At 41.6% G+C, this 16,439-nt stretch overlaps 1 long non-coding RNA gene and 1 pseudogene across 2 annotated transcripts; both read right to left on the bottom strand.

Annotated features, from left to right (window-relative positions):
- Nucleotides 1-2,141: 2,141 nt before the first annotated feature.
- On the bottom strand, nucleotides 2,142-7,587 carry LOC311099544. The gene is made up of 3 exons (XR_014609731.1): nucleotides 7,385-7,587; nucleotides 3,270-3,379; nucleotides 2,142-3,021 (listed from the first exon to the last, which is right to left on the bottom strand). It is a non-coding gene; the product is annotated as an uncharacterized lncRNA (long non-coding RNA).
- A 2,751-nt stretch (nucleotides 7,588-10,338) lies between these two features.
- LOC311099828 (transmembrane protein 88-like) lies at nucleotides 10,339-14,609 on the bottom strand (annotated as a pseudogene). The gene is made up of 2 exons: nucleotides 14,235-14,609; nucleotides 10,339-10,610 (listed from the first exon to the last, which is right to left on the bottom strand). The product of its transcript is annotated as a transmembrane protein 88-like (transcript).
- Between the last annotated feature and the right edge of the window lie 1,830 nt (nucleotides 14,610-16,439).

Raw genomic sequence — 16,439 nt, 5'->3', positions numbered from 1 at the left:
ATGGAAAGCTGAGACTCTCACAAACATGTACATGTTGGTTGTTTTGCTCTGGCCTGCAATCTGGTCTCAGAGCATTTTGTATTATTCTGTACATAAATCGAGACACTCCATTTAGTATGATACTGTATGTTACGTTTCGTATGGTATGCATTAATTTGTGGATGTCCATCATCCATTTCATACAATATGTTACGAATTTGCAAAATGTACAATATGCTACGAATTTACAAAAAATATTATATGTTACGAATTCCAATTTGTTGTTGCTAACGTTAGCTAGGTGGCTAATGCTAAGGTTAGGGTTAAGGTTAGGAGTTAAGTTAAAGGGTTAATGTTAGGGTTAGTGTTAGGGGAAGGGTTAGCTAACATGCTAAATAGCTGCAATGTAGCTAAAAAGTAGTAAGTAGTTGCAAAGTTGCTAATTAGCTAACATTGTCTGTGATGAGATTCAAACACACAACCTTTGGGTTGCTAGACATTCGCATTATATGCCTACCCATCCACTCTGACCAACCACTCTCCTTTCATTTTTGTCTTAAGTAACCTTTTCTCTTATGCAACCATACCAAACATAACATATCATACTAATTTGAGTGTCACAGATTTACATTTACTATGTTAGGTCTAGTCTATGAGACCAGGCTGTGCTATAGGACACCTATAAGCCTCACAGGACTAGTCTGAAGGTAGCCCTGTACCAGTTTAGAAAATGAATGGAAGTTTACTGTATGGAAGTAGTTTAGCGCACAAAAAAAGGGGTTAAATATGAATAATAAAAAAATCCTGATCTTTCTTATAGCTCTCAGTTATAGGACCTACACTTTAAAACAAATCCTTTTGATATATTTTTTGACTCTCTGTTTATCCATGTATGAATCTGTGTTTCTATGGGCTAATAGCAGTAAGGCAAATTCAATGATTCATCCCCCAAAAATGTATACTTAAAGCGTCCTAAAATTCCAAATCAAATAGCTAAATGATCCTTGGTTGGGCCATTTTGGTTCGGAACATTTTAAGGATTAAAAACCAAGGAGACCAGTCGTATTATCCATGGCTGCAGTTACAGTATACTGCTAACATTATGCTATGATAATGTGTTAATATAATGTCTGCGTAATGACATTGCACACATCATAACTGTTATAACCACATTTGAGACAGTTCACATTTACAATTGGGTTGACCGTTTATTGTAACCACTGGTTGCTGTTGTCACGTCTACTCCCGCTACCCCGCTCGATGTCGCCGGTCTACTAACCACCGGTCCTGGCAACCCATCATTACGCACACCTGGCAACCATCATTAAGCACACCTGCGCCCCATCATTAGGCACACCTGGACTTCATCACTACTCTGATTACTTCCCCTTTATCTAGCACTCCGTTGTAATACTCATCAGGCAGTATTGTTTCTGTTTTCTTGTTCAAACGCTACTCCTGTTTTTGTATTCAAGCTATGCTCGTTACGATTAAACTCATCAACTGCTTCCTGACTCCCTGCGTCTTTGTTACAGCTGTTATAATTTGCCATGATTTTGGAACAGGTAAATGTATAAAACAGGCAACTGGATCAGAAAGTGATTTGATTTCCATGTTTGTTAAGATCTGTAGGCATTAGGACACCTCACAGCTAGTCTGGGTACCCGAGACAGCAAACAGGCTGACTCAGACACCTGCTTCATGTTAGTTATGATTATAGTGTTACCAAATATACTGAATAGATGCTTATCTGAAAAGGTTTGATACATACCATGTTACGTGTGTGCCAATTACCATTGCCTATAGTGTGTACCTGTAGTTTGTTTTATAGCATTTTGTTTTTACTGTAGTTTTTTTTTTGCTGTATTTTTTTTTTTACTGTAATATTTCTCCAGGGAAGTATCCAAGATCTCCTCTCTTTCTTCTTACCGTTATCTCTGACATGCATTACATAACCCTTTGCCATCTCGTATATAAAACATGTGTCTGTGTGCCTAGTCACGTCACTAAGTGTTAATCTTTAACCAGTGTTTACAGACTGTCTGCCATAAAGGCCTGTTTGTTGAGTACATCCCCAGTGTTACCAAAATACACAGTCTTACTCTGAAAACGTTTGAAAGGATGTGATAGGATAACAGAAATCATGGACCGAACTAGAAAGACACAGTAGCAAGGTTCCATAACCAAACGGCAAGAACATTTATTTGCAGCTATCCAAAACTATTTAAAAAGTGACTTGTCACATTATTAGTAATGTAGCATTAGGCTTTTGTTGATTTATTTCATAGCAACAATACAAATAGAATATAAAGTGTCAGTAATCGTTGACAGTTGTACAACTATTACATTCATCGTATAGCTGTGTATTAGTTATGGCTAGTCTACAACACCAGTTTCTAGATGGGATTTTACAGAAAATGGACCATTACAAAACATGCCCCAAAACAAGATGCAAAACCATTAGATGTATAGCAGACACACATACACAACTTTGACCGTAGAACAATAAATAAAGTGACAAATGATAAAACGACAGGAAAACAAGAAGAATGCACTTCAAGGTAATAGCGTAAACAAAGTTTCTCAACCCCTATCTATAAAAGTGTTTTCTCCCATCTGTCAAAGATGTTCTAATGTCTATCCGACAGTTCTCAGTAGTGCTTCTCAGCCTCCATCTTCAGTCAAGCAACTATCTCAAACCTTCAGCTGAACTAAGCTCCTCAAATACAAACAAGAACAGGTTCCCGACCATTTTATGTTTGACCATCATTTTAGGATTCTTCTGTCCAGACACGATCAGTGAAGAACTGGGATACAGTCTGTTGTGAGACACAGATGTTTCTGAGCAGACAGTCTTTGAGGGGTGTTTCTGCAGCAGGGGCTGAAGGCTGGGGGCTCAGTAGGTGGTGTCTATAACATTGCCTTCCATCTGATGTCTGTAGGCCACTCTTGCCTTGTGAGAAAAGTAGACAACTCCTCCTCCAGCACCATCACTGGCATACGTTGACGGGGCAAACTGGGGCTCTGTCTCAATGGATGGAACTGGAAGGGAGGAGAGAGGACATAATTAAAAACACATTCACTTTACATTAATACTGACATTAATCTCTCTTGGTAAGTCATATCCCGATATTGTACTACTACTGATGTTGATGAACTGTCAAAGGGTTTTCAGTACAACATTACATTCCAAGTAACATAGTGTTCCTCCTTTTTGAAAATAGTGCCTCTGAAAAAATCTAAACAAACCAGCATCCCACTCCAGCAAAAACTGTAGCTGGTGTTCCTACCCTCTTTAGGGGGGCAGTGTCTGCCCGTGCTCCTGTCTTTACACCTCTTGTACCAGGGAAAACACTGGAGAACCTTCACGCCCATTGGTGCAGCAGCTAGAGGAGCCACTCTGAAAAGAGAGAACAAGGATTTTGTTATTTACAAGAAGCATTAGCACGAGGTACTCCATAACTCAGCAGGATTTGAACAAGAACTTGAACAATCATATTGTATTAGGTACTCTGTTTCTTACAAAAGTAATGATGTGCCTTGTTCAGAGAATGTAAGAGCTACTCATCCCTCTTCTGAATTGCACCAGCAAAATTGAGTTATTATCCATTTCTAAAAATGACACACTCCAAACTTGCCCTAAATGTGTCATTCTGGTTTGGGTGTAGGACTATTATTTTTCTGTTTGAGAGAGAGCGACAGGAGCTTTAGGGTATTTTCTTCCTTGTCCTTAATGTTTGGGACCCTGGAGGCCGTGAACCATTTCAATTATTACCTCCAGCTATGATAGAAGATCAAATAGATGCATCTTAAAAACAGGCACTTCATCAAAGGGAGCTTTTAAATGATGTAAGTTACATATTCACAATCAGTGACCCAAATCTCTGTCTGGCTTTGTGCCACAGGCCCAAAAAGTCCCATCTAACAGACATAATCTATCCAGTGATTTCAATTGGTAAAGTTAGTTTGTATCCTAAGCTTCAGGTCTGCTTAGGTCAGTGTTTCTGGATGTTATGGGGAGCAGCAAATCCCAGGAGGCTTAACATGTCTCTTTAGGGAATTGTGAGAACAAGCCAACAAGCTGATCTAATCCTAGATCGCTCACCTTTACAGTATAGGACTTCTATGTCACCTGCTAGGTAAAAGGTAACCCCAGACATGTGTAACCCCAGACATGGTAACTAACTAACATGCCCAACTAAGCTGTTATTTTGTGTGTAAAAAAGGCCGACCTGCTCCTCTCCTCGTTACCTAACTTCCCCTCACAGTCCCTTCAGTTTCCCTTAAGTCCCATTAGTTTGGCTGCTCAGCCTACCTAAGTTATCCCTCTTCCATCACCACACTCCAAAAAGCAAGTTCTGCAGGCTCTAGTTTTGTCTAATCTTGATTATTGTCCAGTCGTGTGGTCCAGTGCTGCAAGGAAAGACCTAGTTAAGCTGCAGCTGACCCAAAACAGAGCAGCACGTCTTGCTCTTCATTGTAATCAGAGGGCTGATATAAATAAGTTACATTAATGTGTTGAAAATCCCAAATTGTTTGCATAGTCAACTTACACACAGCTCTGACACACACACCCCACCAGACATGCCACCAGGGGTCTTTTCACAGTCCCCAAATCCAGAACAAATTCAAGAAAGCGTACAGTATTATATAGAGCCATTATTGCGTGGAACTCCGTTCCATCTCATATTGCTCAAATAAACAGCAAATCTGGTTTCAGAAAACAGATAAAGCAACACTTCACGGCACAATGCCTCTCCCCTATTTGACCTAGATAGTTTGTGTGTATGGCTGTTACTATTCTTTAATGTCAGAGTTGCCAATACTGCTTTGCCTATTGTTTATCGTATGTAGTATTATTCCATACTGCCATAAGTGCTATTGCATTGGTTGCACAAGTACTTTTGCAGAAGTGGTTTAATTGTTGTATTGGTGAACATACTATTTTGCATGCACACGCTACCACAGCGTTTTTCATAGTGGCCTTTATTAAGGTGTTTTATTATGCTGCCATGGGCAAGCTTCTAGAGTCATCTCAGACAGTTCTTGGAGCTTGCTCATGCGCAGAGTAATTTATGACCCTGTGGCGCCAGGGCAGATCTGATAAGGTCTCAGCCTGGAAGATTCGCACACAAGGCTGGAGAGAGAGGGTGCCATAAATCTTGATCCTTTGTTAATCCATCTGTCGCAGCCGGCCGCGACCGGGAGACTCATGGGCGGCGCACAATTGGCCCAGCGTCGTCCAGGGTAGGGGAGGGAATGGCCGGCAGGGATGTAGCTCAGTTGATAGAGCATGGCGTTTGCAACGCCAGGGTTGTGGGTTCGATTCCCACGGGGGGCCAGTATAAAAATAATATGTATTCACTATCTGTAAGTCGCTCTGGATAAGAGCATCTGCTAAATGACTAAAATGTAAATGTAAATGTAATTGGTTTCTCTCTCTCTCCAAGAGGGGAATGTTTAAGTTGATGTTTATATTGATGCTGTGTTTATAGCCCTTTATGGACATGTGATAAGTATAATGCCATTTGCCATTTATTCATGTACATACAGTGCATTTGGAAAGTATTCAGACCCCTTGACTTTTTCCACATTTTGTTATGTTACAGCCTTATTCTAAAATTGATTAAATAGTTTTTTCCCCTCATCAATCTACACACAACACCCCATAATGACAAAGCAAAAACATGTTTTTAGAAATTCTTGCTAATTTACAATTAAAAACCCCCAGAAATATTACATTTACATAAGTATTCAGACCCTTTACTCAGTACTTTGTTGAAGCACCTTTGGCAGCGACTACAGCCTTGAGTCTTCTTGGCTATGACGCTACAAGCTTGGCACACCTGTATTTGGGGAGTTTCTCCCATTCTTCTCTGCAGATCCTCTCAAGCTCTGTCAGGTTGGATGGGGAGCGTTGCTGCACAGCTATTTTCAGGTCTCTCCAGAGATGTTCGATAGGGTTCAAGTCTGGGCTCTGGCTGGGCCACTCAACGACATTCAGAGACTTGTCCCGAAGCCACTCCTGCGTTGTCTTGGCTGTGTGCTTAGGGTCGTTGTCACGATTTCCGCCGAGGCTGCATCCCCTCCTTGTTCGGGCAGGTTTCGGCGTTCGTCGTCACCGACTTACTAGCTACTGCCGATCCCATTCTCATCACTTCACTTGTCATGTCTTGTCTTGTCAATCACACACACCTGGTGCTCATTCCCCTAATTAGTATGGATATAAGTGTTCCCTCTGTTCCCCTTGTCTTTGTGAGTGATTGTGTCTTTGTGAGAGCGAGTAGCTCGGTTGAGAAATGTTTTGGTACCCTTCCCCAGATCTGTGCCTCGACACAATCCTGTCTCGGAGCTCTACGGACAATTCCTTCTACCTCATGGCTTGGTTTTTGCTGTGACATGCACTGTCAACTGTGGGACCTTTTTATAGACAGTTGTGTGCCTTTCCAAATCATGTCCAATTAATTGAATTTACCATAGGTGGACTCCAATCAAGTTGTAAAAACATCTCAAGGATGATCAATGGAAACAGGATGCACATGAGCTCAATTTCGAGTCTGATAGCAAAGGGTCTAAATACTTATGTAAATAAGGTATTTCAGTTTTTTTTATTTTTAATACATTTGCTAAAATTTTCGCTTTGTCATTATGGGGTATTGTGTGTAGATAGCTGAGTTTTTTAAATTGTATTTAATCCATTTTAGAATAAGGCTATAACGTAACAAAATTAGGAAAAAGTCAAGGGGTCTGAATACTGGGTCTGAATACTTTCCAAAGGCACTGTATATATGTATATTGCATAGTTATAACCCTTAAATAATACTGTTTACATGTGTGCAGATCTTTGTTTTATAGAACCACAACAATAAGATTCCAAATCATTCGGATTACCAAAATCATACAAACATCTTCAAAGGAAACAGCTGTGTCTGTGTGTGTGTGTGGTGGTGACTATCAAGAGTACAGTGATGGGCCTCAACATCATGTTCTAACAGTAAAGCACTATAGAGGACAGAACCAAACCAATCAGTTATAAGTATATAGTGGGTGAGGGCATTCACAGCCGACCGCTCAGATGGGTGAGGGCATACCAGCCAACCGTTTTCACGTAGTCCTTCTAGTCGGATTTAGTGACCAACAGTTTTTTACATGGTCCGTCATTTCTCCGGATTTAGCGACCACTAGTTTTTACAGCGTGTGTGTTTTCCTACATCCATTTCAATTCTGACATAATGTAGGCCTAATGATGCTTAAAATAGGGTTCCATATCAATGATTTCACATAGGCCAATCAATACAAAAGGTTATAACAACACAATACTAAATGTGAAAACAAAATATTGAAAAAGCCATGGATGTCTTGGTGCTATTGAATAGCCTACATAATAAAATAGCTTATAACTCACCTGGAAATCAAAGATCTTAACGGTATGAACTTGTTATATTCTAGTGAGATGGTTTCCTTGGAGTTCTCCTAGAAATGGTATAATTTGCTTTTTTTTATGTCTGATCTTCTGGGTTGATGTATCGAGGCAGTCAGAGCTCATTCCCCTGACTAATGATGGCGTAAATGCAACCTGCCTTTTCCCTGGTAGCGCGTCTGTCACTCTCCCTTTGATACAGCAAGGGCATGGAAATTTTCCACTGTCGACTCCACGTCTTTAAATAGCTAATCCCCCAGCGCGTGGCCACAACACAAAACACGCCTCCACTGACCCCGCCCATGCATTTACTGTGTGTGTGTGTGTGTGTGTGTGTGTTGGCAACTTGGCATGGCAGTTAATACATTTCCAGTTAATTGTTGCTATGTGCCCTTACAGTGTTGGGGTATGGAAAGCCGTTTTAACATATATTCATTGAATATTTGATATCAATAATTGTATTTGTTATACCAATACTTGCATTTTCGATATCAATAATTCGAATTTTTGATATTCGTTATTCTTGCCTTCTTCACCCATATTTTATTTTATTTGAGCAAAAACGTCATGTGTAGTTCCAGTAGGCCTAGTTAGCTACACCACTACATGGCAAAAATGTAATTCACTACTGAAAACACTACCAAGATTTTAGTTTAGTTCTACTACCAACAACAAGCTACTGCAAAATGTAGTTAAAAATTGAACTACATGAGGTTCACTACTCCCCAACACTGTTCCCTTATTAACTGTTAAACAAGGACTACTACTCTACTCAGCAAATTGGATGTAGTCTATCACAGTGCCATCCGTTTTGTCACCAAAGCCCCATATACTACCCACCACTGTGACCTGTACTCTCTTGTTGGCTGGTCCTCACTACATATTCGTCGCCAAACCCACTGGCTCCAGGTCATCTATAAATCACTGCTAGGCAAATCCCCACCTTATCTTAGCTCATTGGTCACCATAGCAACACCCACCCGTAGAATGCGCTCCAGCAGGTATATCTCACTGGTCATCCCCAAAGCCAACACCTCCTTTGGCCGCTGTTCCTTCCAGTTCTCTGCTGCCAATGACTGGAACGAACTGCAAAAATCTCTGAAGCTGGAGACTCTTATCTCCCTCACTAACTTTAAGCATCAGTTGTCTGTCACGATCGTCGTAGGGAATAAACCAAGGCGCAGCGTGATGAACGAACATGGTTAACTTTATTATCTTTAGTGATAATAGACAACAATAAACAAAACACGAAACGACTCGTGAAGTCCACGGTAATAATGACCAACATGGAACAAAAACCCACAAACACAAAGGGAAAACAGACAGTTTAAATATGGCTCCCAATCAGAGACAACCAACGACAGCTGACACTCGTTGCCTCTGATTGGGAGTCACTCTAGCCAACATAGAAATAAACACAACAGAACTACCAACATAGAAATCTAACACATAGAATGAACACACCCTGGCTCAACATATAGAGTCCCAGAGCCAGGGTGTGACATTGTCAGAGCACCTTACCGATCACAGCACCTGTACACAGCCCATCTGAAATTAGCCCACCCAACTACCTCATCCCGATATTGTTATTAATTTTGCTCATTTGCACCCCAGTATCTCTATTTGCACATCATCTCTTGCACATCTATCATTCCAGTGTTAATACTAAATTGTAATTATTTTGCACTATGGCCTATTTATTGCCTTACCTCCATAACTTGCTACATTTGCACACACTGTGTGTATATATATATTTTCTGTTGTATTTTTGACTTTATGTTTTGTTTACCCCATATGTTACTCTGTGTTGTTGTTGTTTTTTATCGCACCGCTTTGCTTTATCTTGGCCAGGTCGCAGTTGTAAATGAGAACTTGTTCTCAACTGGCTTACCTGGTTAAATAAAGGTGAAAAAAAAAAAAAAAAAAAAAAATAATAATAATATTAAAAGTATTTGCAATTACATTACAACAGCTGCTATTCACAGGTCATGATTATAAACATGACAGAAGTTAATTGTTTTACCCTACATTAAATGTTTTAATTAGCAAGTTACTCATGTATTTATTACTGTATGACAACTGTTTTTGTATCCACAATAAGTTGTCAACAGTTTTCTACGAATGTCATCATTCTATCCAAGCCAGACAAGTGAAGAGAAGCAAACCCTTACAGTTACTGAGTGAAGTTATGTTATAAAAGCATTTTGATTGATTCTGTATAACATATTTCTATGATGTACTTACTTGGAATGAATATGTCATTAAAACTTGGATTAAAGAGTCTACATTTGACAGCTGCCATATGGCATCAGAGAGATAGTAGCCTTGGTAACCCACAGTTTTGTGAGGTGATGTAATGGTAGTGGGAATCTTGTGCTCCACTAGAGGGAGATGTTGTCAGTCGACAACAGAAACTGATTCACTTGTAGTTATTTCTACACGACAAAACACCTTTTCTGACATAATGGAAATATTTTATTCTAAACAAACATAATGTAATAATAGTACAGGATGATTTAATATAAAAAACAAACATAATAATGTGATAAATAATTATAGTATATTTACAGTGATATTTGATAGTACTTCATGTAGCATGCTTCTGTTTTTAGAGCTTCATCTTTGCTCTCTGTAATCTACGAACCAGTGTATTGTAATATCCACCTCCACACCACCCCCACCCCAAGACTCATAGACATATTTTAACTGTGTTCATAAACATCATCTCCACGAGTCCACACCTCAACTTTCCCTACTACCCTCATGCCCTGTTTTCTCCCTTCCTTCACATTCCTTCCCTCCTTGCTCAAGGTAGAAGTTGCCCCTATCTACAGATCTAGGATCAGATTACTTGACCCCCAATCCTAACCTTAACCTTAAGGGGGAAGAAAATTTTATCTGACCCTGCATCAGTGGTTATGGTCAACATATACCTCCCCTCACACCCACACGCTGCCTTTGCCCTCCCCCTCTGAGGCCCCCTGCTGGCTGCAGCAGCCCCCTCCACGGTGGCGCGAAGGTTCTTGTAGACGGCCCTGCAGTAGGGGATGAAACAGAGGCCCAGTTGGAGGTGTTGGGCCAGGCGGCAGTAGGCAGTCAAAGCCAGGACCAGGAGGGGGGTGACCAGGATGAAGCCCACCACCAGCAGTGCCACACAGCCACCGTCATCCAGCAGGTCTGAACAGTACAGGGATGTGCCATTGGGTTGCACCTGGAGACGACAGGGAGGAGAGGGAGGAGAAATGGTTAATGGTGTGCAACCATCACAAACACACACACATTCAAACACACACACACACACACACACACACACACACACACACACACACACACACACACACACACACACACACACACACACACACACACACACACACACACACACACACACACACACACACACACACACACACACACACATATTAAAACTACTCATCATGTGTTACACAGCAATGCTCAGGTCATGAAAAATGTATGCACTCACTAACTGTAAGTCGCTCTGGATAAGAGCGTCTGCTAAATGACCAAAATGTAAAATGTAAAATGACTCATGCTCTCTCTCCCTGTACAGTGAGGGAAAAAAGTATTTGATCCCCTGCTGATTTTGTACTTTTGTCCACTGATAAAGAAATGATCAGTCTATAATTTTAATGGTAGGTTTATTTGAACAGTGAGAGACAGAATAACAACAAAAAAATCCAGAAAAACGCATGTCAAAAATGTTATAAATTTATTTGCATATTAATGAGGGAAATAAGTATTTGACCCCTCTGCAAAACATGACTTAGTCCTTGGTGGCAAAACCCTTGTTGGCAATCACAGAGGTCAGACGTTTCTTGTAGTTGGCCACCAGGTTTGCACACATCTCAGGAGGGATTTTGTCCCACTCCTCTTTGCAGTTCTTCTCCAAGTCATTAAGGTTTCGAGGCTGACGTTTGGCAACTCGAACCTTCAGCTCCCTCCACAGATTTTCTATACGATTAAGGTCTGGAGACTGGCTAGGCCACTCCAGGACCTTAATGTTCTTCTTCTTGAGCCACTCCTTTGTTGCCTTGGCCGTGTGTTTTGGGTCATTGTCATGCTGGAATACCCATCCACGACCCATTTTCAATGCCCTGGCTGAGGGAAGGAGGTTCTCACCCAAGATTTGACGGTACATGGCCCCGTCCATCTTCCCTTAGCAGAAAAACACCCCCAAAGCATAATGTTTCCACCTCCATGTTTGACGGTGGGGATGGTGTTCTTGGGGTCATAGGCAGCATTCCTCCTCCTCCAAACACGGCGAGTTGAGTTGATGCCAAAGAGCTCAATTTTGGTCTCATCTGACCACAACACTTTCACCCAGTTCTCCTCTGAATCATTCAGATGTTAATTGGCAAACTTCAGACAGGCATGTACAGTGGGGGAAAAAAGTATTTAGTCAGCCACCAATTGTGCAAGTTCTCCCACTTAAAAAGATGAGAGAGGCCTGTAATGTTCATCATAGGTATACGTCAACTATGACAGACAAAATGAGAAAAAATATTCCAGAAAATCACATTGTAGGATTTTTAATGAATTTATTTGCAAATTATGGTGGAAAATAAGTATTTGGTCAATAACAAAAGTTTCTCAATACTTTGTTATATACCCTTTGTTGGCAATGACACAGGTCAAACGTTTTCTGTAAGTCTTCACAAGGTTTGCACACACTGTTGCTGGTATTTTGGCCCATTCCGCCATGCAGATCTCCTCTAGAGCAGTGATGTTTTGGGGCTGTCGCTGGGCAACACAGACTTTCAACTCCCTCCAAAGATTTTCTATGGGGTTGAGATCTGGAGACTGGCTAGGCCACTCCAGGACCTTGAAATGCTTCTTACGAAGCCACTCCTTCGTTGACCGGACGGTGTGTTTGGGATCATTGTCATGCTGTAAGACCCAGCCACGTTTCATCTTCAATGCCCTTGCTGATGGAAGGAGGTTTTCACTCAAAATCTCACGATACATGGCCCCATTCATTCTTTCCTTTACACGGATCAGTCGTCCTGGTCCCTTTGCAGAAAAACAGCCCCAAAGCATGATGTTTCCACCCCCATGCTTCACAGTAGGTATGGTGTTCTTTGGATGCAACTCAGCAGTCTTTGTCCTCCAAACACGACGAGTTGAGTTTTTACCAAAAAGTTATATTTTGGTGTCATCTGACCATATGACATTCTCCCAATCCTCTTCTGGATCATCCAAATGCACTCTAGCAAACTTCAGATGGGCCTGGACATGTACTGGCTTAAGCAGGGGGACACGTCTGGCACTGCAGGATTTGAGTCCCTGGCGGCGTAGTGTGTTACTGATGGTAGGCTTTGTTACTTTGGTCCCAGCTCTCTGCGGGTCATTCACTAGGTCCCCCCGTGTGGTTCTGGGATTTTTGCTCACCGTTCTTGTGATCATTTTGACTCCACGGGGTGAGATCTTGCGTGGAGCCCCAGATCGAGGGAGATTATCAGTGGTCTTGTATGTCTTCCATTTCCTAATAATTGCTCCCACAGTTGATTTCTTCAAACCAAGCTGCTTACCTATTGCAGATTCAGTCTTCCCAGCCTGGTGCAGGTCTACAATTTTGTTTCTGGTGTGCTTTGACAGCTCTTTGGTCTTGGCCATAGTGGAGTTTGGAGTGTGACTGTTTGAGGTTGTGGACAGGTGTCTTTTATACTGATAACAAGTTCAAACAGGTGCCATTAATACAGGTAACGAGTGGAGGACAGAGGAGCCTCTTAAAGAAGAAGTTACAGGTCTGTGAGAGCCAGAAATCTTGCTTGTTTGTAGGTGACCAAATACTTATTTTCCACCATAATTTGCAAATAAATTCATTAAAAATCCTACAATGTGATTTTCTGGATTTTTTTTTCTCAATTTGTCTGTCATAGTTGACGTGTACCTATGATGAAAATTACAGGCCTCTCTCATCTTTTTAAGTGGGAGAACTTGCACAATTGGTGGCTGACTAAATACTTTTTTCCCCCACTGTACATGTGCTTTCTTGAGCAGAGGGACCTTGCGGGCGCTGCAGGATTTCAGTCCTTCACGGTGTAGTGTGTAGTGTGTTACCAATTGTTTTCTTGGTGACTATGGTCCCATCTGCCTTGAGATCATTGACAAGATCCTCCCGTGTAGTTCTGGGCTGATTCCTCACCGTTCTCATGATCAATGCAACTCCACGAGGTGAGATCTTGCATGGAGCCCCAGGCCGAGGGAGATTGAAAGTTATTTTGTGTTTCTTCCATTTGCGAATAATCGCACCAACTGTTGTCACCTTCTCACCAAGCTGCTTGGCGATGGTCTTGTAGCCCATTCCAGCCTTGAGTAGGTCTACAATCTTGTCCCTGACATCCTTGGAGAGCTCTTTGGTCTTGGCCATGGTGGAGAGTTTGGAATCTGATTGATTGATTGCTTCTGTGGACAGGTGTCTTTTATACAGGTAACAAACTGAGATTAGGAGCACTCCCTTTAAGAGTGTGCTCCTAATCTCAGCTCGTTACCTGTAGAAAAGACACATGGGAGCCAGAAATCTTTCTGATTGAGAGGGGGTCAAATACTTATTTCCCTCATTAAAATGCAAATCAATTTATAACATTTTTGACATGCATTTTTCTGGATTTTGTTGTTGTTATTCTGTCTCTCACTGTTCAAATAAACCTACCATTAAAATTATAGACTGATCATTTCTTTGTCAGTGGGTAAACGTACAAAATCAGCAGGGGATCAAATACTTATTTCCCTCACTGTATGTCTCTGACTCTCCCCTCTCTGTCTCTATCTCTTTCTGACACACACAGACTTTCTTCCTGGATGGCAGTCTTACCGTAGAGTGACATAGGAAGCCAAACACGACCATGACCAGCGCTGGGGTCATGATGGTGCCGAACACGATACTGACCAGCGTGCTGTTGACCAGGGCGATGATCAGGTTCTGAGCCGTCACCAGTACTGAGCACGCTCAGCAGTCCAGAGAGCCTCTCAGCTCCAGAGGGGCATCCGTAGCCCCCGCCATGCTGCCCGCTACTGAGTACGGGGGTGGCACCACCACCCCTGACCTCCCCGTGGGCGACCCTGGCACAGAGGTCACAGAACCTGTGTGCTGGAGGTGAAATTGCAGTGATGACAAAGGTTCCCCATTGTTAATGTGATGCAGCTGGGTGATGCCATTCTCCAGGGTCCGGTTCCTCGGCAGACTCATCCTCCCTAGGCCTTCGGGAAACAAAATGATTAGTGTTGATTTATTAATTCATTCATTTATGTGTCTATCATACAATGTTATAATCATCATTACTAGTGGCAGTGCAGTTAATTATGGGCCAAGTGGTATTGGGCGGGCCTGTTACTGCTCTTCTGTTAGGGAGCCTTATAGTGCTTGCAGTTACAGTGCCTTCAGAAAGTATTCACACCCCTTGACTTTTTTTCCACATTTTGTTGTGTTACAAAGTGGCATTAAAATGGATTTAATTGTCATTTTTTTTGTCAACAATCTACACAAAATACTCTCTAATGTCAAAGTGGAAGAAAAAATCTAACATTTGTAAAAAAAAATATATGAAAAATAAAACACAAATATATCTTGATTAGATAAGTATTCAACCCCCTGAGTCAATACATGTTAGAATCACCTTTGGCAGCGATTACAGCTGTGAGTATTTCTGGTTAAGTCTCTAAGAGCTTTGCACACCTGTATTGTACAGTATTTGCACATTATTCTTTTTTAAATTCTTCAAGCTCTGTCAATTTGGTTGTTGATCATTGCTAGACAGCCATTTTCAAGTCTTGCCATAGATTTTCAAGCCAATTTAAGTCAAAACTGTAACTATGACACTAGGAACGTTCAATGTCGTTTTGGTAATCAATTCGAGTGTATATTTGGCCTTGTGTTTTAGGTTAATGTCCTGCTGAAAGGTGACTGTCTCCCAGTGTCTGTTGGAAAGCAGACTGAACCAGGTTTTCCTCTAGGATTTTGCCTTTGCCGTTCCTTTTTTTCCAAAAAAACTCCCTAGTCCTTGCCGATGACAAGCATACCCATAACATAATACAGCCACCACCATTCTTGAAAATATGAAGAGTGGTACTCAGTGATGTCTTGTGCTGGATTTGCCCCAAACATAATGCTTTGTATTCAGGACATAAAGTTCATTTATTTGCCATATTGCATGTTGCAGTTTTACTTTAGTGCCTTATTGCAAATAGGAATTTGGAATATTTTTATTCGGTACAGGCTTCCTTCTTTTCACTCTGTCATTTAGGCTAGTATTGTGGAGTAACTACAATGTTGTTGATCCATCCTCAGTTTTCTCCTATCACAGCCATTAAACTCTGTAACTCTTTTAAAGTCACCATTGGCCTCATGGTGAAATCCCTGAGCGGTTTCCTTCCTTTCTGTCACGGAGACCGCCGAGGCTGCTCCTCCTCCTTGCTCGGGCAGGCTTCGGCGTTCGTCGTCCCCGGAGTACTAGCTACTACCGCTTGATGTTTTCGATGTTTGTTTGGTTATGTCTAGTTGGTGCACCTGTCTCGTATTATGTCTTGATTATGTCTCCTATAAATTCCCCTGTGTTAGGTTTGCATTTTGTGTGTTATTGTCGCCTGTCGTGTATGTATAGGTTCTGTGACCTTGGCTTTTGTGGGTTTTACGCACTCGCGTATTTTGTTACGCCTCTTGTGTTTTTGGAGGCTGTTAATTTGTGTGTACCTTGAGAGGTATTAGTAAAGTCGTCTTGACTATTCCTCTGTGTCCTGCGCTTGACTCCACCACCGCATCCACATCAGACCTTGACACTCTCTGGCAACTGAGTTAGGAAGGACGCCTGTATCTTTGTAGTGACTGGGTGTATTGATTGTATTGATACACCATCCAAAGTTTAATTAATAACTTCACCATGCTCAAACGGATATTCAATGTCTGCTTTTTTTTGAACCCATCAACCAATAGGTGCCCTTCTTTGCGAGGCATTGGAAAACCTCCCTGGTCTTTGTGGTTGAATCTGCGTTTGAAATTCACTGCTTTACTGAGGGACCTTAC

Source organism: Coregonus lavaretus (genome assembly GCF_964263955.1).
Source record: "Coregonus lavaretus genome assembly, chromosome: 24".
Taxonomy (NCBI): domain Eukaryota; kingdom Metazoa; phylum Chordata; class Actinopteri; order Salmoniformes; family Salmonidae; genus Coregonus; species Coregonus lavaretus.
The sequence above is the reverse complement of the archived record's forward strand: the minus strand, read 5'-3'. Positions and strand labels throughout refer to the sequence as shown.